The sequence below is a fragment of the Petaurus breviceps genome, unplaced genomic scaffold (genome assembly GCF_028583685.1).
Source record: "Petaurus breviceps papuanus isolate PSGF00001 unplaced genomic scaffold, PetGlider_PUasm1.0 185, whole genome shotgun sequence".
Classification (NCBI taxonomy): Eukaryota; Metazoa; Chordata; class Mammalia; order Diprotodontia; family Petauridae; genus Petaurus; species Petaurus breviceps.
The window spans coordinates 18,038,412-18,064,780 of NW_027185797.1; the positions used below are offsets into that span (position 1 = coordinate 18,038,412).

Sequence of the window (26,369 nt, forward strand, 5' to 3'; positions counted from 1 at the left end):
AGCTTAACCTTAAAGGATGTGAAAATGTCTACAGGTGAAGATAGCCAAGAGGACACTTCACGTAGAGACAACAGAATCAGTCTGCCATCTAATGGCCTTCAGCTAGGACATATAGCCTTCTATGCCCTTCATAGTCTTTTATGATGCCACTGATACTTATCTGAACAGTGGGATATGGTTGAACAACTTATATGTGGTCATCAGTTCAACTTAGAACCACAGAACTGTAGAGTTTCTAAGCTGAGAGAGAACTTTGGGATCCTTTAGCCCGACATTCTCATTTTATAGGTGAATAAACTGGAACTAAGATTGATGACGCTACTGCTCATTAGCACACAGTGAATCAGAGACGGGACTGCATCTATAACTTCCCACATGGAGTGAACATTAACGATAATCATGGTGGCCACCAATAGAGAACTGTAGGTTTTGCCAAGTGCTTTACGTTCACCATTTTGTTTAATCCTCACAGCAAACCTAGAAGGTAAGTGTTATGATCAACCCATATTGGAGATTACTAAGAATTAGAGAGGGTACATTATTTGCTCTGGGTCACACAGCTAGTAAGTGTTTCAGGTGAGAGTTGAACCCAAACCTTACTGACTCTGAGCCCCTCACTCTATGCACTTTGCCTTAATTTTACTGGCCAGACACTCTAGTCTGTGACTCTCTCTTTTAGGCCTGAAACTCAAATGGCAGCCTCATCCCTAATCACTGATTTGTTCAGGGCTGCTTATCCCAAGCAATCCATACAGGTGTCAGATTATTTGCATTTCTACTCAATGTTGTTTTCTATAAGGTAATCATCCATGACTCCACTTCATCATTATCTCATACCAAGAAGTGAGTGTCCTATAGTCATCCCTTCTCCAAATGTCAGTTTTATAGACCAAGGAGAATTTCATGAACCTTGGGTGGTTTTGGAGGATTTGTCTTCAAGGTGATTTTTTTTTAAGCAATCAGGGTTAAGTAACTTGCTCAAGGTTACACAGCTAGTTATTTCTGGGTGTGGTGCTGAGTATCTGAGCCCGGATTTGATCCCCAGGTCATCCCGACACTGGGGCTAGTGCTCTTACTCGCTGAGCCACCTGGCTGCCCCTCAAGGTGATTTTTAAGGTTAGAGAAAAGAGGTGGAAGGAGGGTTACATATGATGCTTGAGACATTTGAGAAACTCCTTGATTTAAATAGAAAGGGGCTGTGTACAAATTGGAACCTTCCAAATGATAGCCTATGTAGGTTTTTGCTGGCATCAATAACTTCAAAGCTAATTGGCCTGGTGGGAAGAGCTGTGATTAGATATGTAATGAGAAATTTATAGCATCAATCCTCATCCTAGGCCAACTCAATGAATAGAAAGTCAACAAAGCATGGCCTGTGCGGTCATTAGCTAGTTTTTTGGTCCTCACCACCACAGGCTGCCTTCTTTGTAATGAACCATGCAGGTGTTCTGTTGACTCTGGCTTCCACAGTATATAGATTTATCTTGATACTTCTTAGTCTGCTAAGTGCCCCAGAATGACACATTAGTTGCTTTTCTTTTAACATATCAAAGAGTCATATACGCTATCCATGGGAAGCTTGTAGGGTCATTTTGTCCAGTGGTACATGCTCATGAACATCTACATGTATGTACACAGACATATAACTACCTCTTATCTCCATGAACAAAGCTCACATACAAGTCAGCTCTGATCTTTGGCTCTTTGCCATCCAGGGTCAATTCTTACATTTTAATGTGGGAAGGAACCTCAGAGACTCTCCAAGGCAGGGGTTCTTAATGTTTATTTTTTGTTGGGTCATGGGCCCCTTTGGCAGTCTAGTGAAGGCCAGGGTTTTTTTTTCCCCCTCAGAATAACATATTTAAATGTATAAAATAAAATACCTAGACTTAACAGAGGACACCAACATATTGAAATGCAATTATTGGGGTGGCTAGGTGGCGCAGTGAATAAAGCGCCAGCCCTGGAGTCAGGAGGACCTGAGTTCAAATCTGGTCTCAGACACTTGACACACTAGCCATGTGACTTTGGGCAAGTCACTTAACCCCAATTGCCCTTCAAAAAGCAAAAAAAATACAATAAAAATAAATGAAATACAATTATTACAATACTTAATTAATGAGTTCTTAGACCTCAGGTTAAGGATCTCTGGTCTAACAGAATTCCTTCATTTTGAAGATGAGGAAAGTGAGGTCCTAATAAACGCATACACACACACAAACACACATTAATATGTTCTTCATTTTCTTTAGCTGAAAAATGGACATGATACCAACACCTCTTTTTCAAGGTTGTTGTTGTGAGGACCAAATGCTAATATCTGCAAAATGCTCAGCTCAGTGCTGGCACATAGTAGGTTCTTCATAAATGTTTGATTGATTGAAATGACTTATTCTAGGTCAGAAAGGTAATAGGAGCTAGAATCAGGACGCCAACATAGGACTTTTGACTTTCAGCCCAGTGTCCTGTTTTATTTTGTTTTGTTTTTCTCTCATACCAAAAAGGCAGCTCAGGTTAAATATTCTAATTGATGTTTAAATTTTTTTTTAATTTAAGTATTTTTCATTTGATAGATTGGTTAGGGCTGTGTTGGTTGTTGCTGCTTCTGCTGCTGCTGCTGTTGTAGGAAATCATACCCACACCTGTGGGTGCTTTGCCTAAAGGAATGTAAATTTTGATCTCTGAAACTTTTTTTTTCTTAAGGACAGTTGTCCTTAAACTCAGAAAGAAGAGTAGCTATCAGTGGCAAATGATCTGAGATGTGCCCCTCAAGCCAGCCCTGCCTCCTGAACATCTCTGTCCCTGGCTTGCCATTGTTGTGACCTCTTTAGGGTTTATTAAGGGGTCCCAGATTGTAATTCTGACCAAAACCTTACCTGGTACATTCATCACACTCCAAGCTGTTTGCCAGTTGAAATGCCATTTAATCCAGTGATTGCATGTGGCAGTGAGTTCCCAGCTGCCTATTTAAAAAGAGACTGAGTCAGTTTAATGCTAGTCATTTGTTCTGACATTGTGCCATGCTATGCCCCATGTGGTCCAGACTCATTCAGGTGCTCATCAGCTCTTGTCTAGAATACTGTAATAGTCTTCTAATTGGTCTTACTGAATACAGCTTCTGTCCTCTCCAGTCCAATCTCCACTAGGTTGTCAAAGTGATATTTGACCATGTCACTCTTCTTCTCAAGAAGCTTCTGTGGCTCCCCATTGCCTCTAGGATCAAATACAAGTGCCTGGGTTTGACTTTTAAATCCCTTCACAATTTGGCTCTACATTAACCTATCTTTAAAGGCTGATGGATTGCACTTTAATTCTTTTCATGTTTCTGGTGGGGGTGTGTGTGTACCGTAGTGCACAGGGCACTGGGGCTGGAGTTAGAAAGACCTTAGTTCAAATTTAATCTTAGACACTTACTAATTGTGTGAGCCTGGGCAAGTCACTTAACTTCTGTCTGCCTCAGTTTCCTTAAATGTAAAATGCCCATCATAATAGTCATATATCATATATATCATATATATCATAATGGTTATTGTGACAATCAAATAAGTGTATTTGTAAAGTGCTTATCATAGTACCTGGAAAATAGCAGGTGATTGATAAATGCTTGTTTCCATTTTCAGCCCATTCAAAGCCTTATTTGCTGTTTTCTGTGTCTGACATCCCATCTCCTGCCTTTGTTCCTTTGGCACACTTCTGTCCCTCATTCCTAGAATATTCTTCCTCCTTGACATGGCCCCCTGGAATCCCTGGGCTCTCAGCCCAAGTACTCTCTCCTCCAAGGTACCAATTCTGATGACTCTTGTTACCAGGGCTTTCATAGACCCTGACAGGATTCTGTGATTCTATGGTTTACTTATGTGAGTATAGAGCATTCATTAAGTGATATCAGGGCAAGAACTGCTTTCTTTCTGTTTCTCCAGTATCTGGGGATCTGGTGTTGGTAGGGATCTTACAGGTCATCAAGTTCAATTCCCTGCATTTTACACACGAGGAAACCAAGGCTCAGAGATTAAATGACTTCCGTGGTGCCACACAGTTAGTAAGAGGCTGGAAAAGGATTTGAATTGAGATCTTCCTGATTCTGAACCCAGTGCCCTATCCACGAAACCATGTAGGAAGTCCCTAGTAGCTGTGTTGGAATTAATTATTATATTAATCCTGGCCTTGGTTATCTCTGACTCCATCTTTGATTCTCCTGATATTTATATAATTTCTGCCTCTGATCTCAGAACTCTTGAACAGGTCACTGGTGAGTATCTCACTGGTCCGATTGCTTCCTGTTTCGCTCCATGCAAATTTCCTGGTACTCTCCATTCCTGTTGCCCTTCCCACCCTGCCCAGAATTGGTGTGGATGTGCTTTACTCTCTAGGAGGCCCCGATACAAGGTCCTATCTTCATCTAACACTAGATGGACATTTGAGCTCATTCTCCGGACAAGGCTGCCCCATCCCTGTGGTCCTATCCTCAAGCAGTTGGTGACTCCTCTGGGCACCTGCAACTCTTTTGTGGCCACACTTGGTTCTTCAATGGCCCCTTGCAACACTAATCAACCAGATCAGCACGTTCTTTCTCTATGCAGGCAACAGTTGTCCTCTACCTATTTGTCCTCTTTCTCTATTCAGTTCTTTTCCTTTTTGAGGAGATTGCAAGTGAGAAATTTAGCCAGAAGAGGCAACCCCTCCCCCAACACATACAGTCCTCCCTCTCCATAAAAAGCTTTCCCAAACATTCTCTTCTCTTTTTAAGCTTCCCACACCTCCCCCTTCCCACTTTCTCAGCTTAGGATCCATCCTCTTGCTTTATTATGAAAATTGTGGCCATCCAAGGTCCCCTTTCTCTTCTTCAGCCCCAAATCCCTTGACATTATCCCCAACTCACTCTTCCTTTCCCCTAGTGTCTGATGGAAAGGTGGGAAACCCTCTGCATGTGCCCTTGAAGCTATCCCTTCCTATCTTCTTCTGTTGATTGCAAATTCAGCCCCCTTCCTCTCTACTGCTCTCTCTCCTAATGCTTTCCAACGTTCAAGTCTCCCACATCCTTAGAAAATCTTCCCTAGATCCTACCTTGCCCTCAAGCTATTGCCCTATATCTCTATCTTGCCTTTCTCAGTCAAACTCGGAGAAAAAGCTGTCTACACACACTCCCTGCCTCCACTGCTTAGTCCCAGTCTCTCACTCACTTTTTTTTTTGTATGGATAATTTTATTCTCGCCTGTGGGTGTTGACAGTGCTCATAGATTGTTGTTGGAAATATTCAGAAAACAGATACCTGAATATTGTTACTTTTTTACATCACAATTCAATAACCATTCAACAGTCATAACTTCTAAATGCAGGGAACAAAATAGTACAGATGTTTACACTTTTCCCCTGTAAACAAGGTCTTTGTGAACAATAGTGGGGAGTTTACTGAATGCATACCTCTATATTAATGAAGAAAAACCTCTTTTTTAAAAAAATGCTATTCTGTTTATAAGTAAACTCTGATCTTTTTTCAGTACACATTTGTAGACCTGATAAACAAAGAAGTAATAATATCTACATCTATATCTAAATATATTCTTTGTAAAGGAAATGTCAATAGATGCACTGCTATGGGGAAATTCACATAACTAATGGGAGTAAGAAGCAAGCATTGGGTTGTTCAGTTGTTTCAGTCATGTCTGGCTCTTTGTGACCCTATTTGGGGTTTTTTTTTGGTAAAGAAACCACTGGAAGGGTTTGGCATTTCCTTTTCCAGCTCATTTTACAGATGAGGAAACTGAGGTAAGCAGGGTTCAGTCACTTGCCAGAGGTCACATGGCTAGTTAGCTTCTCAGACTGCATTGGAACTCAGGAAGGAGAGACTTTATGACTCTAGGCTTGGAACTCTATCCATCCACTGAGCCACCTAGCTCCCCCAAATTGAATTAATAAATAATTAAAAGCATAGGCATACTGCAACCTCATTTCTGTTCATATATAGTAACACTAGCATAGGATTCCCAGTATTGAGGGCCATTTTTACTTAATTCCAACAGATTGCAATCAGTCTCTTAGTATACATAGGGATAACATTCTTGTTGACTGAGATTTAAGCTTCAAATACCCATGGGAACATCAATAATGGCTATTGCACTAATTTCCAGGAGTTTGTACAAATCAGACAATACTTCTCTCAGTTTCTTCATGGTTTTCTTATTGGGTTGAAGTAGCATTGCTTGGAAATTCATTGATGGTACATACCTTAGAACAGACTCAACAAAAACTCTTAATGCTTTCACATGAATCAATGCTATGAAAGCTTCACTGAAATTCACTTTCAGCCACCAAACTAGCAACTGCAAATGACTTCTTGTTGGTGGAGAGCCCAATCATCTCCTCTCTGGTTGCATTCATCTCCTCTTCATTATAGCGAAAATCATGGACAACGATCTTAGTCTCCTTGGCTTTTTGTCTGTGGTCATTCCCTGTCTTTATAAACAAGGGAACATTGCACAGGACTACCATCTCAGTTAATGTCTCATGTTGCTTAACCTGGTCATTGTGATTTAATGCATTCTTTCTTTCCAAATTCTGAAGATTGTGTTTCAGATTATTATACACAGATTGTTGGGCTTTCAAGTCATTGATAATTTGAGTTACTCCCTTACCAGTTATTTCAGAAATATTTTCCAGGGTCTGATTGAATCGATAGATACCTGGACATATTCTGTTGGAAACTTGTTATATGTGTAACCAAGTCAACTCCAACTGACCAACAGGTTTTCTTGAACTTTATCTTATATCCTGTAGTACAGGTTTTCTTAAACTTGTTCTACTAGTGACCCCTTCAGGGCTTCTTAAACTGTTGGTCATGACCCCATATGGGGTTTTACATCAGCCATATGTTGGGCCACTTAACAACTCCCTCCGCAAATGCATCTGGTTTAGCCAATTCTTCTGATAATGTAACCTAAACAACCCATATGCCAACCTATAAGTAAAGAATGTTGAACTTTGAATTAGTAGAGAGATCATTATTTTTGGTTGCTGTACATAGTTTCTCTCATGTTTGCTGACATAAGATGAACTCAGTTATACATAACAAGGAATTTTTCCAAAAGCAAGGTTGTTACAGATGCTCTGGCAAGAAAAAAAGGGGTGACTGAGGCAGGAAACCTGGGAAGACTTAGCTCAGCTCTCCTCCTAGTTCCCAGGGCTCTGGGGACAGCTGTGGCCCCCACCAATGAGAGTCACACACCAAGCCCAAGCAAGTCCTCTCACTTTTTCAACTGCTTGCAATCTGACTTCTGACCTTCTCACTAGACTGAACCTGTTCTCTCCAAAGCTACCATTAGTCTTGGAATTGCCAAATCTGGTGATCATTTTCCATACCCATATCCTTCCAGATGTATGTGCTGCTTTTGGCACAGCTGACATCCCTCTCCTCTCCGGGTACAGAAAAGAGGCTCACTTTCTCCTCTCTGGGATTTTGTGAAACCACTTTCTCTCAGGTCTTTTCCTATTTGTCTTTTTTCATGCCTTTGGAGTCTCCATTGTTGTCTCATCATGTAAATCCCCCCCCCCCCAATTATTGGTTTTCAGCAAGACTCCAATTGAATGCCTTTGGTCTTTGTCTACACTGTCTCTCTTGGTGACCTCATCAGCCCCTATGGGTTTAATTGTCATCCAGATACCTATGATTCCCAAATCAATATACCCACTCTCAGTGTCTCCGCTGAATTTCAGTCCTGCATCACCAATTGCCTATTGTACATTTCAAACTGGAAGTACCAGAGACATCTTAAACTCAACATGTACAAAACAGAACAAATTATCTTTCCCCTTAAGCCTGCCCCTCTCCCAGTTTTCCTTATTTCTGTTGAAGGCACCACTGTTTTTTTGGTCTTCTAAGTTTGTAACCTTGACATTAGCCTTGGCTCCCCAACTCTCTCTTACCTTGAACATCCAGTTAGTTGCCAAATTTTGCCATCATTATTGTTCAGTTGTTTCAGTCATGTCTGACTCCTCCTGACCCTATTTAGGGTTTTCTTGGCAAAGATACTGGAGTGGTCCATTTCCTTCTCTAGCTCATTTTCCAGATTAAAAAAAAAAAACTGAGGCAAACAGGTTTAAGTGACTTGGCCAGGGTCACACAGCTACTAAATGTCTGAGACTTGATTTGAGCTCATGAAGAATCTTCCTGACTCCAGGCCTGGCACTCTATGCACTGTGACACCTAGGTGCCCCTTTGCCATTTTTACCTCTATAATATCTTCTATCCTTTTCTATCTTTCTATATATATTTCCTTTTTGGAGGGCAATTGGGGTTAGGTGACTTGCCCAAGGTCACCTGGCTAGTTTTTGTGTTAAGTGTCTGAGGCCAGATTTGAACTCAGGTCCTCCTGACTCAAGGGCCGGTGCTTTATTCACTGCACCACCTAGCCACCCCCCTTTCCTATCTTTTTATTCACACAACTATAACTTGAGTTCAGACCTTTACCACCTCTTTCCTCAAGTATTGCAATCGTCTTCTGAGTGATCTTGCTTTGTCTCTCTTCACCTCTGTCCATCCTCCATAATGCTGCCAAAGTAATTTTCTTTAACCAAAGATCTGTCCATGTTACAAGTGCCTCTAATCAATAATCATTGGCTCCCTATTGCTTCTGGAACAAATAGAAACTTGTCTCTTTTGCTTTTAAAGCCCTTTACGTCCCGGGCTAACCAGTCTTTCCAGGCTCATTTCCAAGTGTTGCTTCCCCTCCTGCACTCTGTGACTCAACAAGACTGACCTTCTTCCCTTTCCTCACACATGATGCTCTATTTCCCACCTCTCTTCCTTTGCTCTGGCCATTCCTCACACCTACTCACCCAGGCTTCCCAGAATCCTGCTCTTCCTTCAAGACAAAACTTGAAGGCATCCTCCTTCTTGATGGAAGCCTTTCCTTATCACCAATAGCTTCTCCTCTCTAACTCTCTTGTGTACACAGGGAACATTGATGAGCGTGAATGAACCCTTTGGAGTGAATTCATACTATTCAAAGTTGTAATTGTGGTTCCAGCCTAATGAAAACGTTCCGTGTGAATCTTAATCTCCACGAGGAGTCTTTGTCTGCACTATCTGGGAACGGACTATACTTGTATTTTTTCACTTTACATTTACGAAGGCCTGCTCTCTCCCTATTACCTGTGGGATTAAACCAACCCCTCTTCATCTTCTAAAGCTTTTCACAATCTTCATTATTCTACATTTTTCTCCTTCATGTATATTTTGGTTCAGTCAAACTGGACTTCATGCTGTCATTCACACACAACATTTCTCTGCCCAGGCAGACTCCCATGCCTGGAATTCCCCCCTTGATCATCTCTACCCCCTTGGGATTTGGAGTTTCCTTCAAGGTTCAGCCCTAATGCCACGTGAAGCCTCTTCTGATGTCCCCAGCAACTAATGTCCCTCTACCTAACTCCCCCGTTACTTGCACATATTGTTATATATTTAGTGAATAGAGAGCTGGTTTTAAACATAGGAATGCCTGGGTTCAGGCTTCTGCTGCATATTGGCTTTGAACTTGGACAAGTAACTTAACCTCTTAGTATTTTGAGTGATTGTCTAAGCCTACAAACTGGGGTGAAGCCTCACATATATTTATACTTTGTCTCTCTCGACCTGCTCATTATCCATAGAATATGAACTCATTTAGCATAGTGACTATTCCATTGTGTCCCTCTGTCCCAAACCCCCTAGCCCATGCTTGGCACATAACAGAGAAGAAATCCTTAAAACAAAAAAAAAACCCAACCAAACAAAAAAGAAATCCTTGTTGAGTGAGCAGCTCAAAATAGCTATCTTTGTTGATTAATTTGGTAGCTCAGAGCAGCAGATAATATATTACCAGGCTAAGGAATCTAGGCCAGCCCATCTTTCCAAAGCTGGCTAGATATAAAGACCTTTCTTAGTGGAGGGGAGGAGTCTCAGTCAGGCATTTGCATTGGTTTTCCATCCCTGCTGCAGCCAGAGGATTCCCCTCTTCCTCCCCCTACCCTCAGTGGTCAATCATGTGGTATGGATGTTTCCAGCATGGAAGATTCCATCATCAAACTTTCCTGAAAAGGAAGGGGTGTTCAGTAAAAGGAGGGGCCATTTCAACATCAGAGTATGCCTGTTACATAGAGGCCCCTTCTAAATCGGAGGGTTGCCTTTTTATTTTTCCAGATTTCCAGAGAGAGAAAGAGAGAGATTTTTCCTTCCCTTTACTAACCATTTCTTCATCTTGTGATGCAGGAAGTCTTGGAAATTGATGAGTTAATGGACCATCTTCTGGTTAGGTGATTGACAAGGCACTGGAGAGATTCAGAAAAATAGCTGGAGTCACATGTTCAGACCAAAATATAGCTTGAAAAGTATGTGAAAGGGCTGGACCCCCTCTTGCATTCCCCATGCATAATTTTAAGGAAAGAAAAAAACCCCAGAAATGGGTTATTATTTTTTCCCTGGCCCCTCAAATGCCTTCTGAAGCTTCCAGCCGCCTTCAAATCATATCATATGGTGACTAGAATTTTAAGTGGCTTTGCAAGCCCTCCTATCTAGAAGACTTCGGGCAGGCTCCCTCTGGCATGGCATTGGTGTAATTTGTATATGCTGATCTACCAGCGCCTGGGGAGTGAGCAATGAAATATTCATCCCAGTGACCACACGTTTTCCCTTTGCTGGAAACCTTGGCAGTCAGGTCAGCTTGGATGGGAGGGACAGAGTGTGCAGGCTCCTTGAGCATTTCTGCATGGGGAAAAAGGAAAAGAAAAATAAGAAACTGAACCAGGGTTCAGGGAGGTTTGACTTGTTTCTCAGAACAGATGCAGAGGAAAACAATGAAATTCCATGACTCTGAGAGCTCTATTCCAATCTCCGGGCCCCCAGCCTGCTCTGACTTGGCCTTAGACACACAGTAGCTGAAGCCGCAGACTCTGTCTCTCACAGGTTAATGAGTTTGCCACCTGAAGTGACTATGCTGAGATTTTTATGTCTTGCTTTCCTAACATCATAAAACTCTGACAGCATTCGACTGAGGAATAACAAGTCAGTGTAGCTGCCTTCTTCTGGGATACTAGTAATTAATCTTAAAAATGGATCAGAATCAATCAGTCATCATTTATTAAGTGCATTCTCTATGTCTGGAGCCATGCTAAGTGATGAAGGCGGACGACAACAGTTTCTACCTTCATAGAACTTTAATTTTAGTGGAGACAGAATCTCAGAGTGGGAAGGGACTTCAGTGGTTACCCAGGAATCCCCCAAGCGACATGGCTGGGAAACAGCTACCCGGCATTCACTTGAAGTGAAAGGGGACTCACTCTTTCCTCTCGCAGCCCATTTCATGTTTGTTGTTGCTATTTTTTGGTTGTTTTTCAGTCATATCCAAGTCCTTGTGACCTCATTTGGGGTCTTCTTGGCAGAGATACTGGAGTGGTTTGCCATTCCGTTCTCCAGCTCATTTTACAGATGAGGAAACTGAGGCAAACAGGGTTAAGTGACTTGGTCAGGGTCACACAGCTAATGAATACCTATGGCCAGATCAGGACCCACAATGGCACCTACTTGCCCCATTTCACTTTTGGATAGTTCTAACTTTTAAGGCATTTTTGCTTACTGAGTTGTATTCTTTGCAGCTTTTACCCATTGCCCTGGTTCTGACCTCTGGAGTCAAATAGTCCCTCCTTTCCATGATAACCCTTCCAATACTTGAAGGCAGATACCATAAGATCTGAATCTTATCCAAATAAAACATTCCTAGGTCCTGCAGTGGATAGAGTGCCAGGCCTGGAGTCAGGAAGACTCTATTTCCTGAGTTCAAATCTGACCTCAGATACTTACTAGCTGTGTGACCCTGGGCTTAGCACTCACTTAGCCCTGTTGGCCTCAGTTTCCTCATCTGTAAAATGAGTTGGAGAAGGAAATGGCAAAACCACTGTAGTATCTCTGACAAGAAAACCCCAAATGGGTTCATGGAGAGTCAGACATGACTGAAATGACTGAACAAAGTTTCCCTATAGATCCTTGTATGTATGATGCGGAAATCTTTCATAGAATGTGGTCCCTAGCATTGAAGGCAATACTCTCTCTGGATGTCCTTTGACCAAAGAAGCATGACATTTCACCCAAAATTCCACATCTAAGAGTACAAAATAGAAACTCCTTGTAAATAATCTATTGAACCTTGACATTCAGTTAGATGATTCCTCTTGGTCTGTGGTTCACCTTAAAGAGCCCAGGTAGAATTTGGCAACAAGGTGGTGCAGTAGACAGAGCACTGAACCTGGAGTTGGGAAGACCCGAGTTCAAATCCAGCTTCAGACACTCATAGCTGTGTGATTCTGGGCAGGGCACTGAACTTTGGCCCAACTCAGTCTCCTCCTCTGTAAAATGGAGCTGCAAGCAGCACCTGCCTTGTAGGCTTGTGGGGAGGATCACATGATTATCACTGTAAAGCATTTAGCAGAGACCCTCATGCTTGGTAGATGTTACATCAATGTGCATTCTCTTCTCCTTTCACCTCTGAGGCTTGGCACTTGTGACCTTGGATAAGTCATTGAATCTCCCTAGGCCTTAGTCTTTTCCTATAAAATGATGAGGGAGTCTAGCTTCTAGTTCCAAATCTATCACCCTTCTTTGCAGAGGTGGGGGCTTATGGGTGCAGAACATTATACACACACATGTATACATATAGACACACCTATTGTCAGGCTAGGCATGTTCTTTGTAAAAGGGGCAGAATAAGGGAGCAGAATGTTATATATAGTCAGGCTAGGGCATCTTCTTTGCATTCTTAATTGATGAATGGTGATAAAAACACAATTCCTCTGGCCTCTGTGCACAAGCTTCCACCAAAGCCTAGGACAATTGCTTTTGAAAGTCAAATTCTCCACAAAGCTGAAGCCTTTCAGTGGCCACAGCTCAGGCCAAACTGTGAGAATATTCCTTCATTTGCTTTTAGCTTAAACTTCTGCATTTGCTACGAGGCGAGATGAGACTTTAGGTGGGCTGTGGGCGTTCATCTATGGCTCCAGAGGCCAAGCTCCATTTGCCATTGTTATTCCAGTTGTGAATCCTGGATGCTCACAGGATGCCAAAGGGGGGAGGTACTTCAAAGACTATTGACTTCAATCCATTTCTGAGCAAGACGTGCCCTAAAAGGCACACTTGACAAGAGCCCGCTGCTTGGGGGCAGCCCACTGCTCTCTGTGCCACTCGAGTGGGAAGGAGGTTTTCCTTACATTCAACCCAATTGTTGCTCCTTGAAACCTTCATCCACAGCGACTGGTTCTGTCTACTGGGGCCAATGGGGACGAGTCAGACAGACAGCCCTCCCAAGATTTGGAGAAAACTGGAATGATCTCTCCCCTGCCCTAGGGTTTTCTTCTTCAGGGCTCAGTTCCTTTAATAATATTCATGTAATACTGTTAGTGAGATCCTTCACTATCCTCACTGTATGACACATATAATTTACCCAGATTTGAGTGAAGCATTTGACAAATTTTTTTGTGTCATTCTTGCAGAAAGATAAAGCAATGTAGACTAGATTCCATTTAGAACTGAGGGAGCTAGGGAGTACAATAGAGAAATCACTAGGCTGGGAGTCTAGAAGAACTGAGTTCAAATCCAGCCTCAGACGCTTAGTAAGTGTGTTGACTCTGAACAAGTCACTAAACCTTTGTCTGCCTCCCCCCTGACCCATCTCTGTCTCTCTCCCTCTCCTTCCCTCCCTCCTTTTCTACCTCTCTTCCTCCTTCCCCCTCTTTTTCTCTCTTCCCTCCTTTCTTTCTCCCTCTCTCCCTCCCCCCTTCATCACATGCTCCACCTTGGAAGCTCCCCAAAGAAAGAAACATGAGCAGCGGCATTGGGCAACATTTAGCATAGTAAGACCCAGAGAAGGCCTTGTAGGCATTGGATATGAAATAATCATTGGTTTGAACCGATTTGAAGATGGGGAGCTTGTGCTCTCCTCTCTGCTAATAATCTGGTCAAAATTAACCCCAAGATCTAGGGTGATCGGGGTCAACTCCTTTATTTTGTGTAGGAGGAAATGGAGGCCCAGAAGGTTACGTGACCAGCCCAGAGTCACATGGGTAAGCATGGGACAGGATGCAGTAAGTCCTTGAATTTTAAAAAATCTCCATGGGTCTTTGTGAGAAAAGTTCACCTTAACGTGTAGAGTGAATTATTAAAATCTCAACCTCTCTGACACCAGTTTCCTCACTTAAAAAAGGGCCAAATCATGCCTAGAGTACTTCTCTCCTGCAGCTTTTGTAGAGACAGACAGCCAGGTAGACAGACAGATGGACAAAGTAACTATTAGGTTTTTCCCATGTAGCACCTGCCATGCTAAGTGACTAGTACCCAAACACCACTAATGGGACCATCCTTAGGGGAAGAGGGGAGGAGACTACATGGATGGGCCCCTAGAAAGCCGGCGCATGTGGAGAGTCCTCACTCTGGGTCAATGCTGAGAACAGGAAGAGAAGTCTGGAGAATAGGTCCAAGGATGAGTGAGATGGAGTATGGCTGCATTTCTCCCTGAAACAGTGCTCCCAGTGAGGCAAATGGCTTTGATGAGATAGTTTACAGAAAGCACTTTGCACATTCTAGACCTGTGTGGGCCAGCAAAATCCTAGGCACATGGCATTTGGCATCAGTGTTAGTTGCTTGACTTATCCATAAAGCAGTTTGATACCAACTCTGGTCCAAATCTGTTGCCAAGAGAGGAAGTGCAGGAGGGAGAGGAGGGATGAGAAGTCCTTCTGGAGCCTGCCTGGGGACCTGTGACCTGCAGGGCCCTTGGCTGGAGGTCCCATTCATCAGTCCTCTGTGTGTCTCCTGAGGATGGGTGTCTGGCAGGGAGCATGCTCACGTGTTAGTCACTCTTAGTCATGCCCCCTACTCTACCCCTAAGTTATGGCCAGGGAGTAGTGTTGGCACCAGGAGGGTGCATCTCAGGATTCAATATTTGCTGCTCAGCAGGAGACAGAAGGAAGCGTTTTCTAACATCCACAGGAGCACTGGCTTGAGGAAGCCCTGTGGTTAAACGTTGCTCTCAGTCACGACTCTTGGCACTGTGACTCTGGAGAGAGTCTGCCGTCTGTGAGCATTCACAGGGGCCACTTGGATGCTCTGTCTGCAGAGGGATTGTTCACTTAAGTGTCTGAGGGGTCCTCCTTGGACCAAGATGGCCAGACCTGCCCGTCTAAAGATGGAGCGATTGCTGGGAGAAGCCTGGGCAAGGTCACAAAGTAGGAGGCTTCTTTTTTGTTCCTTTCCTGGAATCTTCTATTTCCAGCAGTTAGATGATTCACTGGGTAGACCACTGGGCCTGGACTTAGGGAAATATGAGTTCAAATCCAGCCGCAGACACTTAGTAGACGTGTAACCGGAAACTTTTGCTCTTCAGTTTACTTAGCTTCAGAATGTGGGTAACAGCATCTACCTCCTAGGGTTGTGTGGGGATGAAAGAAATGTTTGGTAAGGCATTTAGTATGGTGCCTGTAGTAATTTAGTAATTCCTTCCTTCCTTCCTTCCTTCCTTCCTTCCTTCCTTCCTTCCCTCCTTCCGTCCTTCCTTCCTACCTCCCTCCCTTCCTTCCCTCCCTTTCTCTTTCCTTTCTTTCAGTGCAGCACAGTAGAAAGTGTACAGTAGAAAGTGTCACAGCTCAGGGGTTCAAATTGTGACCTAGCTGTGTAAGCATGGGCAATTCACTTAAAATTTCTGAGCCTCAGTTTTTTCATCTGTGAAATGGGAATAATAAGAGCATCTCCCTCCCAAGTGAGAAAATACACATAAACTGCTTTGCAGTCTTTAAAGTACAGATATAAACGTGAGCTCATTGCTTCTGTGCCTCTTTCCCAGATAACGAGTGCTCTCTGATGGCCAGCTCTCCCTCTTCTTCTCCTCTCCCCCCTCCTCCTCAAGGCACATACTTTTTTATTATTTCTCTCTTCTCACTCTCATCTCCATGCTTAACCACTGTGTCCTTAGGACCCTGCTCTTTGCTAGGCAGAAGATCTGATCTATTCAATTAAATCCTGCTAATGGATAGGACTGGGTCAAAATCATATCTTCTCCCTGACTGGGTCTTTGCATTTCAATCGAATATAGCAAGCATTCTAAAGGCTTACTATATGGTTAGTTTGCCTTTTTTTTTTTTTTTTTAACAATGTCTTCTGTAGACATTGAGCATGTTTGAAGGATGGAAATTTCAGACTCGGGGGAAGGCTATGAACTGAATGAACCTTTCGAGGCAATCTTTCAGTAAGAGACTTTAAGAGCTAGAAGGGCCTTTAGAGATCACTCACCATTTTAAGGAGGAGGAAACTGAGACCTAGATGCCACTTGAGCAGCGACTTTATAGAGTGTTTGAAATGGGGGAAAAACCCAGTCAACTAGAAGTGTCTATGCCTCTGTGGTTAGGATGCTTGCTAATCTCGTTTCAGGAAGCTTTACTTTAGCATATTATGATACTAATCCCCTAGTATATTCCCTTTCTGTTGAGGCAGAAATAAGATGGGATCGTGGGAACTCAGGCAGTTTTGTCTATACTCTTTATATGAATGTGTACTTTTATTCATTCATTCATTTGTTCAGCAAACATTTATTAATTGCCTTATTACAGTGAATGTGACTCTGTGTGTGAAGTTCTGGGAATATGAAGATATTAAAGGCATAGTGTTTGGACTCAAGGGACATTCCCTACTATGATGTCCAGAGAAAAGTTTAATGGAGCAGTATGAAGAATAACTGTCATCAAAGGAGTGCATTAACAGCTTGCAAAGTTCATGACATAAGTTATCTCACTTAGGTTTGATAACAGTGGTAGGAAGTTGTGATAATTGAAAATTTCTGAGAGGCAGAGTTTCTGGGTAAATTAAAATCAATTTTATTGACTATGTCTAGAAAGCAGTCAACAGAAGAGGCTCATTGTCCCATTGGTAAGCAAATAGACTGAGCCTGTCAAACCTTTGAGATTTATAAAGTCTTTTGAAAATGGGGTATAACTTAGGGAAAATATAACTCTGATTCATTAACAAGTAATGAAAAAGTGAATATTATAATGAGAGATGGGCTTATTCCAATGAGGGTCTGGAGGTACATGACACTGGGCACTCAAATCTTAGTCGAAGAGATTTATCAATATCTGTATCACCCATTTGACAAAAAGACAATTCACATTTTCCCTGACCTATCTGAGTAAACACAATGAACAGGAATCCACCCATTTGCCTAAACTTGGAATTTCTTTACTGTCTTTGATTTGATCTTAGTTTTTCTGGATGGGTAAATTCTGCCCCAAATTTTCCACACTGGTTGATGTCTGGAAGTGGAAATAGAAAAAAGAAGAAGAAAACCTTGGTCCTAATTCAATAATTAACTATTAAATACATTAGAGAAATAATAATTTCTCTCAAAGTAGGTACTATATATATATATATATTATTGTTTCCATTTTACAAATGAGGAAATGAGATTCAGAGAAAGTGACTCCACATCATCTCCTCATTTGCATTCTGATTAAAATTGGTACCCAGTTAAGTTGGAGGATTCACTCAAGTAGTCCCATCTTGGTCCCTTGCTGCTGTCACAGCATGAACAGTGCCACAGTGAACATTAACCAAAGGTTTTAGGTGAGATGTAGGTACTCTGGGAATCCTGAGGTTGCTAGGGAGTAGGGCTATTTAGATGATTGGGACTTCCCAAGTGTCCTGTTGACACAGATCTCTTTAATTGCAGTCTAACTCTGTAGGTCTGAGTTAATTTGTCTCCACAACCTTTTGCTTGGAGTCAACACTTGATTTGACAGCTCAGTTTGGAGACCTGGAGGGCAAGTCAGTGTTTGGAAGAGGGTGATTGAGTAATGACTCCTCAGAGTCCAAGCTCAATGATTTGTTTTTTTCAGCCACAGGCTTCATACAAATGTATATTGATTACTCTGCTGGGAGCCCTCTCTCAATTGGTTGCATTATATATGTCTGAGACCCTATGATCCAATGTGAATTCCCATTGGTGCCTCACCAGAGCACCTCAATTAATCAGTTGTCCTTATGGGAATCTGCAGATGAAACTACCAATATTGCATGAGTGACCTGAACCATTATAGGCAGTTCCTGTTGTTTTAATGACTCAACCGGAGACAGAAAGAAGTCTCTTCATAATGGGAAGACCCCTGGCTTCTGATCCTTACTTCTTTAAAATAATGATTTATTATATAGTCACAGAAAATTCCCAGTTCCCTGGCCTCCATAGTATATGCTGTTTCCATGAGTTATTCTGTATTTCTTGGATTCCAAGGACATCCTAGAGTTGGAATAATATTAAAGTACCATAAAATAAGGGGGAAATGCTCCATTTGGAGCCATAGAACCCAGGTTTGAATCTCAGCTATGAGATTATTCTATACTACCTGTGTGACTAAGAGTAAGTCATTTCCCCTTTTTGTGCCTTAGTTTCTTCATCTGTAAAATGAGAAGGTTGGACGAGATATTGTCTAAAGCCTTTCTACATTTGAATCTATAGTCCCTTGAGTCTACAGATTTATAGTCCCCTTTAAGGTTTATATAGCACTTCCCTCACAAGAACTCTGGGACTTAAAGAGAATGAGTATAACTAACCCCATTTCACTTTGATAAGGCTATGTGCTCATCAATCTGGGTGGTTCTGTCAATGGAGCTAATCAGATTCCATATAGACCTTCCCATCCTGTGTGATTCTTGTCCACCTCCTTTGATTTCTAGTCTCTTGGTGACTGACAACCTAATGGGGACCTTCTGCTAGATCTCTTGACATTGAATGAAGACCCATGGAACATGCAAGCTAACTATTGGTTACCCCTTGTTCTCACTACATGAACAGTCAATCTTCCTTACCCATAATACACTTTTCTGGGGGTAGAGTGCCAGGTCTGCAGCCAGGAAGACCTGAATCAAAATCTGACCTCAGATATTTATTAGCTGTGTGACCATGGGCAAGTCACTTAACCCTGTTTGCCTCAGTTTCCTCTTCTGTAAAATGAGCTGGAGAAGGAAATGGCAAGCCACTCTAGGCTTTGCCAAGAAAACCCTAAATGGGGTCACTGAGTTGGGCATAACTGAAATGACTGAAGAACAACACTTATCTGATGGCATGTTTTATGTTGCTTTGTGCTGCAGCCAGCTCATGTCCACCCACCATGAGCCTCTCCACCACCTTTTGAGTGACCTTCAATATTAATTCTTCAAAATACAGCTATGACTCATATACATATAGCATTCCTGGAAAAATATTATTGATAAAAAATGGGTATTTGTTTTATGGTTAAGCTTGCAGCTGGTGGGGTGAGGTGGGGAATGGTCATTAAAAATCCTTTTTGCTTTTCCTATGATGATTCAACCCATTCATCTCTATGTGTATCTACATACATACATACACACAAATACATGTATATATGTAGACGTATGTAGATATATGTCTTATATATTTATATCATCATTTATTCAATCTATCTATCCTATCTCTCATCTCTCCTTTTGTTTCTCTCTCTCTCTATCCTATTTATCCTCTGTATAGCTCTCATTTCTTTATTTATTCATTTATCTTTGTCTGGCATTTATGTGGGTTGCCAGAGTGTCATAATTTGAACAAAAAACATTCATCATCCACTTGGTTTTTCTTATGTGTATGGGTGCTCCAAACTCTTTTAAGTAATTACAAATCTCACATAGGAGCATCTGCAGTGTTTTGAGACTTGATTTAATTAGTTTAATGCAATCCCCAGGAGTCTCTAGAGGACCTCACTATCAATAGGAATTCCTCTTCCATTTGGGCTCTACATTACCATTTAACAGATGAGGAATTGATGTCCAGAACAGTTAAATGACCTGCTTGTCTTTGTCACTGCTATATGATAAATAGTTGGGTGGATAGATAGATAAAACATTTATTAAGTGAGTTTGTGCCAAGCACAGTGCTAAGTGCTAGATATAGAAATAGAAACAAAAAAAACCTCCAATAAGACAGTAAGGAGACATCCAGAAACTAGAGGACAGGACTTCTGACTCCCAGTCCAAGGCTCATTCCCAGTCTATCATGCTCTTCCCATAAGTCCATAAAAGCTCCTGAGAGATTATCTACTGCAACCCTTTCTCCTTGTCAGAAAAACACTCATACCACTAAAGGTGGTTAACAACCCAAACTGATTTTAAGGCCTGCCAAAGCCTGACATCCCATATCCCCATTGGTAAAGTATTCCATTGTCCAACGTGCATAGTCAAAACATTCCCAACAATCTCTGTCTTGGGCTCCTTGACTTGAGAAATGATAAACTAGAACTATGGTTGGGGGGGGGGGGGTTTGTGCTTCAACAAGGTTGTTATCAATGATTTTCAGGCCTTTGATAGATAATTGAGAAGGAATTCTCGGACTAACCCTACTTGTCTTTTCCTTCCACTAAATTAAATTTGATTCGTTGGTTCAGTTGAATTCAAGTAAACATACTTCATTAGATTTAATTCTATTGAACATGCAAAATACTAAATCCTTATCCTGGACTTAAAATCCTCCCCAAGATGACTCCCAGTTAGTATTATTTCATATCCCTCCATTTCCCATACTTGCTGTGGTCTGTTTGTTTACTACCTCTGTACACAATACTCCGCCACCCACCTCCCATTTTTCCATTTCCCATGTCAAGAACGTGTATCCTCTTTCAAAACACTACTCATGTGTGACCTTCTGTCTAAAGTCTTTCCTAATTTTCCTGGCTAGTGGTTTTTTCTTATTAAAAAATACTTCATGTTACTTTGGATAAACTGTATATTTATCTTGGTACTTGTCTCATCCTCTCCACTCCCCAAGCCAGTAGAATGTAAGCTCTCAGAGGGCAGAGACTGTTTTGGTTTTGCTGTAATAGATTCAGTACCTAGGACAGTGCCTTGCCCATACTATGTATTTAATAATTGAATTGAATTAATTACTACTTCTTGTCTCAGACAAAATACCTGACCTAAAGTTCTGAACATCATTATTCAATAGTCTTTCCCCTAAATTTCCAATTGTGTCTCTGGGAACATCCTTTACCCAGATTAATTAGGTAGGATCATTAGGGGAATTAAAAAAAAAATTAGGCACAAATTAATTCAAAATACTGTAGGTGAATAAGAAAGGACTGGAATCATTCAAGTGCCCTTGAGTATTAATAACCATTTTTCTAAGGCTTAGGAATTGGTGTGTGTGATTTAGCAGAGCCATTCCAAGGGTAAAGCAATGCAGTCTGGGAGTGGGGAATATGGTTTCCTGATGGTTTCTGATTTAGGAGTGTATGCCATTAGCAAACTGATCAGTAAGCTAGGAGGAAAAACTTTGAGATATTAAATAATGAATCTGAGTAAAACTTTGAGACTAACTTACTATGTGCAAGCTTTGTGGTAGTTCCCAACAGTCACTACCAGATATAAAAGATACTCATGAAAGAATTACTCCATTCACAGAATACTGGTAAAAAAAAGTATGAAAGCAATCAGAATTCAATCTTTCCTGACCAGACAGGGGAGCAATACCTTTTATAATTTCTCAAATTCAGTATCTTCTTAAGACAGTTGTGTATATCCAAAGGTAAACAGAAGGCTCATTTTGTGATCACTCCAAGAATTTGGCCCCAAACACACTTGCTCTGCCTTAACCCCATAATTGTGTAGATCTAATATAAGATAATAATCACAGATTCATAGAACCATAGATTTGGAAGCAATGAATTAACAGAATTTATTAAGCATCAAATAAGACAATATAAGGAGAAGCTAGGTGGGACTGTATTCAGAAAGACTCATCAACTTGAGTTCAAGTCTGGCCTCAGACACTTACTATCTGTGTGACCCTGGGCAAGCCATTTACCTCTGCCTCAGCTCCTCATCTGTAAAATGAGCTGGAGAAGGAAATAGCAGACTACTCCAGTGTCTTTGCCAAGAAACCCCCAAATGGGGTCATGAAGAGTCAGATAGAACTGAAACAAGTGAACAGCAGCAGCAGCAGCAAAAAGGCAATGTACGTAGAGTGCTTTGCAAACCTCAGAGTACTATATGAATGCTATCAAGCATCTATAACACTGCAGATGCCAGTCATGATGAAGTGGCTCCGACATTCCCGGGGGCATGCTAGGCACCTGGGATAAAAAGACAATCACAAAATCACCTTTCCTTTAAAGGGTTAATATTCTATCTGGGGAGACAACATGTACATAGAAATGATCTAGCCCAAGTGCTGATTTTACAGGTGAGGAAACTGAGCCCCAGAGAAGTCCATCATCACATAATCCGTAAATACCAGCGCAAGCATTTGAAGGCAGATCTGATTTTTAAGACAATATTTCCATTACTTGACATAGATTTAGTAACTATCTGTTTTTTCTTATTTAATATACTTAGTAGAAGTAATTTGGGAGTTTTTTCCCCAAATGGTAGAACTTTTACCACATTTCATTCCCCTAAGAACTATCTCCTTAAATATATAGATCATGTTCTATGTATGCAACATAAAGGATTTCAGTGATGTATCTTAGGTCCTACCTATGGCCAAATCACTTGGATGGCCAAAACCTTGCAGTCACTTTGGCTGTGAGGATGTATCCAGAGGGCATGATGGACAGGTAACATCAGAAAGAAAGGCAAGGATCCAATGACTATATGTGCATCATTATTCCTTGGCCAAACCTTAGATATAAATACAAGAAAAATACAAATTAAAGTAATTCAGAAATCATTGTTGTATGGCTCCTGGGGAATCTCATCACTAATATGCTTGGAGAGATGGCCCGTAACGTGTGTTCGCTATATTGTGTCAGAGGTCAACTTGAACCCAGGCTGCTTATCCAACTGCTTCACTCTGATGTTTCTGTCTGTATTTCTACTCCTGCCCTAGAATTCTAGGGCACTGTAGCCCTCAAATCTTTACTGGGTTTGAAATACAGTTTGGAGGTTGACATATACCCTTTTGTATTTCTTTATTACAGTAGACAACATGAAGAACTACTTTAACATGCTAATTAGCATTTTTGAAAACAATGAAGTTAGAATTTGGAAGACATCATTCAACATTTAAAAATAAGAGCTAGCATTTCTATAGCATTTTCAGATTTGCAAAGCATTTTCCAAATATTAGCTTATTTTGTCCCCAAAACACCCCTTGGAGGTAGGGGTAATTATTATCTGAATTTCACAGATGAGGAAACTGAGGCAGCCCAAGATTAAGTGACTTGCCTAGGACCACATAAATAGTAAATATTGGAGGCTGTGTTAGAACTTGAGTCATTCTGACATCAGGCTTGATTCTCTATTACAAAGCTACAGTGTGCCAGGCTAACCTTAACTCTATCTTATCCTAATTCCACAGTGTGGTAGGCATTAGGGATATAAAGACAAAAATCAAACAGCCCTCAAAGAGCTTCCATTCAAAACATTTGACTGATATGTTTGGTGTTGTGTTTTTTTTTTTCCTGGCAGGGCTTAAATTCCCAGTATTTAGTCTTATGCATTATCCTAAATGGGTGCTAGTTGGTGCAGCAGATAGAGCTTTGGACTTAGACTAAGGAAGATTCATCTTCCTGAGTTCAAATCTGACCTTAGACACTTCTTAGCCATGTGACACTGGACAGGTCACTTAACCATGTTTGCCTCTCAGATTCCTTATCTATAAAACAAACTGTGGAAGGAAATGGCAAACCACTCCCGGGGTTGCCAAGAAAACCCCGAATAGGATTGTGAAGAGTCAGACACCACTGAACAATGGCAGAACAACAAAATTATCCAAACAATCTTAATGGTTCCTTTTAGAAAGGAAATAACTAATAATTTATTTTAGAGCTCTTGGGAAATGTCAAGTCCTTTATAGTGAATGATTCTTTTAAAATGTTCATATTTTATGTATAAAGATTATCAGAAACATTCCTCTGCTGAGGCCCCAGACCCCCTCATGCCAAGTGGTGATGTCTCCAATGACTATCCTGCTCTGACTGTAGAACAAAGTAGGACGTCCCCCACCCCCCGCAAAAAAAAGAATGAGAATGTGTGTATCAGATCATAGACCAAAAACGGCAATGGACCACCCCCACCCCCCATTTTACAGATGAGGAAACCAAAATCCTAGAGATAAAGTGACATGTCCAGGTCCATAGAGTAATAAGTATCAAAGCTAGCATTTGAACCCAGCTGTTTTAATTTCAGAGCCAGTGTTTGTTCTTCTGTGTTATGATGTCAACTAGATTTTGAGTTCATAACATACTAAATAATATAATTTTCAATAAATTCTTTCAATAGCTTCTGTAATTTGTCAATAGCTTCCTTATCTTATCAATGTGGGTATCCTCTCCACTTTAGTGCATGAGAAAAGCCATTTCCACTCTCATTCTACCTAATTCTTGTCATCTCACCCATAAATCCTCCTTTAGGGATCCAGCTAATGTGCTGGGCACTTTCTTCTAGACTTGGCTACCAGGGCAATAGTCATTTCTTATTTTATCTCTGTATACCCAATTAACAACAAACATAGGGCTCCATGAAGGCTTATTGAGTTGAATTGGGCTTCCTGTCTTAATGGCCCACCTTTTCTCTTCCCATCTGCGTGGGAGGACATCTTTTAGTCAGAAACAGTTAGCGAGCACCATAGCACACAGAGTACATGACCCGAGTCTGGTGAACCTGGTTTTAAATCTAACCTCAAATATTTCTTGACTGGAAGACCCTGGGTAAGTCATTTAATTTCTTTTTGCCTCAGTTGCCTTAACTGCAAAATGGAGATGATAGCAGCATGTACTTTGCAAAGTTGTAGTGAGGGTCAAATGAGATAATTATAAAATGCTCAGCACAGTATCTGGTACATAGTAGGCACTTTAAAGCTTTGGCTTTTATTATTATTATTAATGACTAGTTGAGTGATCCTAGGTAAGTCTTTTAACCTTTCTCAGTGTTGGTATCCTCACGTGTAAAATGAAAAAAAAAATAATAGCACCCACCTCCCAGGTTTGCTGTGAAGGTCTAGTGGGGTTTCATATCTAAAAAGCTCTGCAAACCCTAAAATGCTATGTAAAGGCACCTTATCAACCCACAGCAATTTCTCTTTCCCTGATTTGCTCTGGCACTTTTGGCCCTAGTCACAAAATTTAGCACTTAATTCAGCAGTTAAGTTCAATTAAATAATTTAACTCAATGAGCATTCATTAAACACCTGCTGTACACCAGGCCCTGATGATATAAAGACAAACAACCAAATAGTCCCTCATGCTCCCAGAAGAGTGATTTCACTTATCTAGTAAGCTTCCAGTGTGCAAACTCCTTCCACCAAGGCAGATGAGCAACTTGTCTGTAACTATGCCAAAGATAATTATTGAAATGATGATACAGGAATAATAATAATTTATAGTCCTTTAAAATGTACAAAGTGCTTTTGATACAGTGTCTCATTTAATCTTCAAAAAAGCCTTGAGAGGTAGGCATTTCAAAGAATTTATAGCCTTAATGATCTTCTTGGGACATCGAAAGGCTAGGTGACTTTCCTGGAATCAGACAGCTGGTATATTTCAGAAGCCAGGCCTTCTTGACTCTATTACCAGCTCTTTGTCTATTATTATGTCTTGTGAATTAATAATTAATTATGCTTCTTTTCCTTAATATCTTCTTATCCTTATTGTAAATTGATATATTTTTTTTGATTCAAACTCAGAACATCTGAATTTGCTTTTCAGCTACATTGTAGGCTAGCCATGTGGCTTAAACAAGACTTTTATCCCATTAGGTCCCAAGTGCCTCACTCACAAAATTCATGAGATAGGACAAAATGATAAGGTACCTGCTAGTTTTAAATCTATGGTTCTAAGTTCTATCAAAGATCGAAAAGAAAGGGTTTATGTTCCACACATTCCCCCCTTCTTAGATATCATTGAACCCAATTCTTTCATAAAACCAAATTTGGAACAGATACATAGCGCTGAACAATATTGGATGGTAATTTTTTTCTTAGGAGTCCCAGAATTAAGATCTGAGAGAAAGATGGAGAGCGCTTAGCCATTGTTGCTATAATGACTCATAATTATAGCCATCCTACATGAGAAAGCCATTAGCATCCAACAATATTGTTGCTCTAGGATAATTTTGGGCCTGAATTTACCAAATAATTGCCTCAATTACCTCCTTCACTTTGGTCATGGAGGCATGGGTGGGCCATTTGCTATGGTTTCCTGCCTTGATCATTGCACTATGGTCCCACTTCAATGTCTAATAAGTGTTTTTTTTCTATCACATCATAAACTTTGGTCATTATTGTGGCAGAATCCCCATTCTCCTGTCATTCTATCTCAGCAATTCTAGAGTAAAATAATAGTTAGTGCTGCTGTCACTGTATTAT

At 41.1% G+C, this 26,369-nt stretch overlaps 1 pseudogene; it reads right to left on the minus strand.

The window, feature by feature from the left end:
- Window positions 1–5,945: 5,945 nt before the first annotated feature.
- Window positions 5,946–11,335, minus strand: LOC138161575 (V-type proton ATPase subunit C 1 pseudogene; annotated as a pseudogene).
- Between the last annotated feature and the right edge of the window lie 15,034 nt (window positions 11,336–26,369).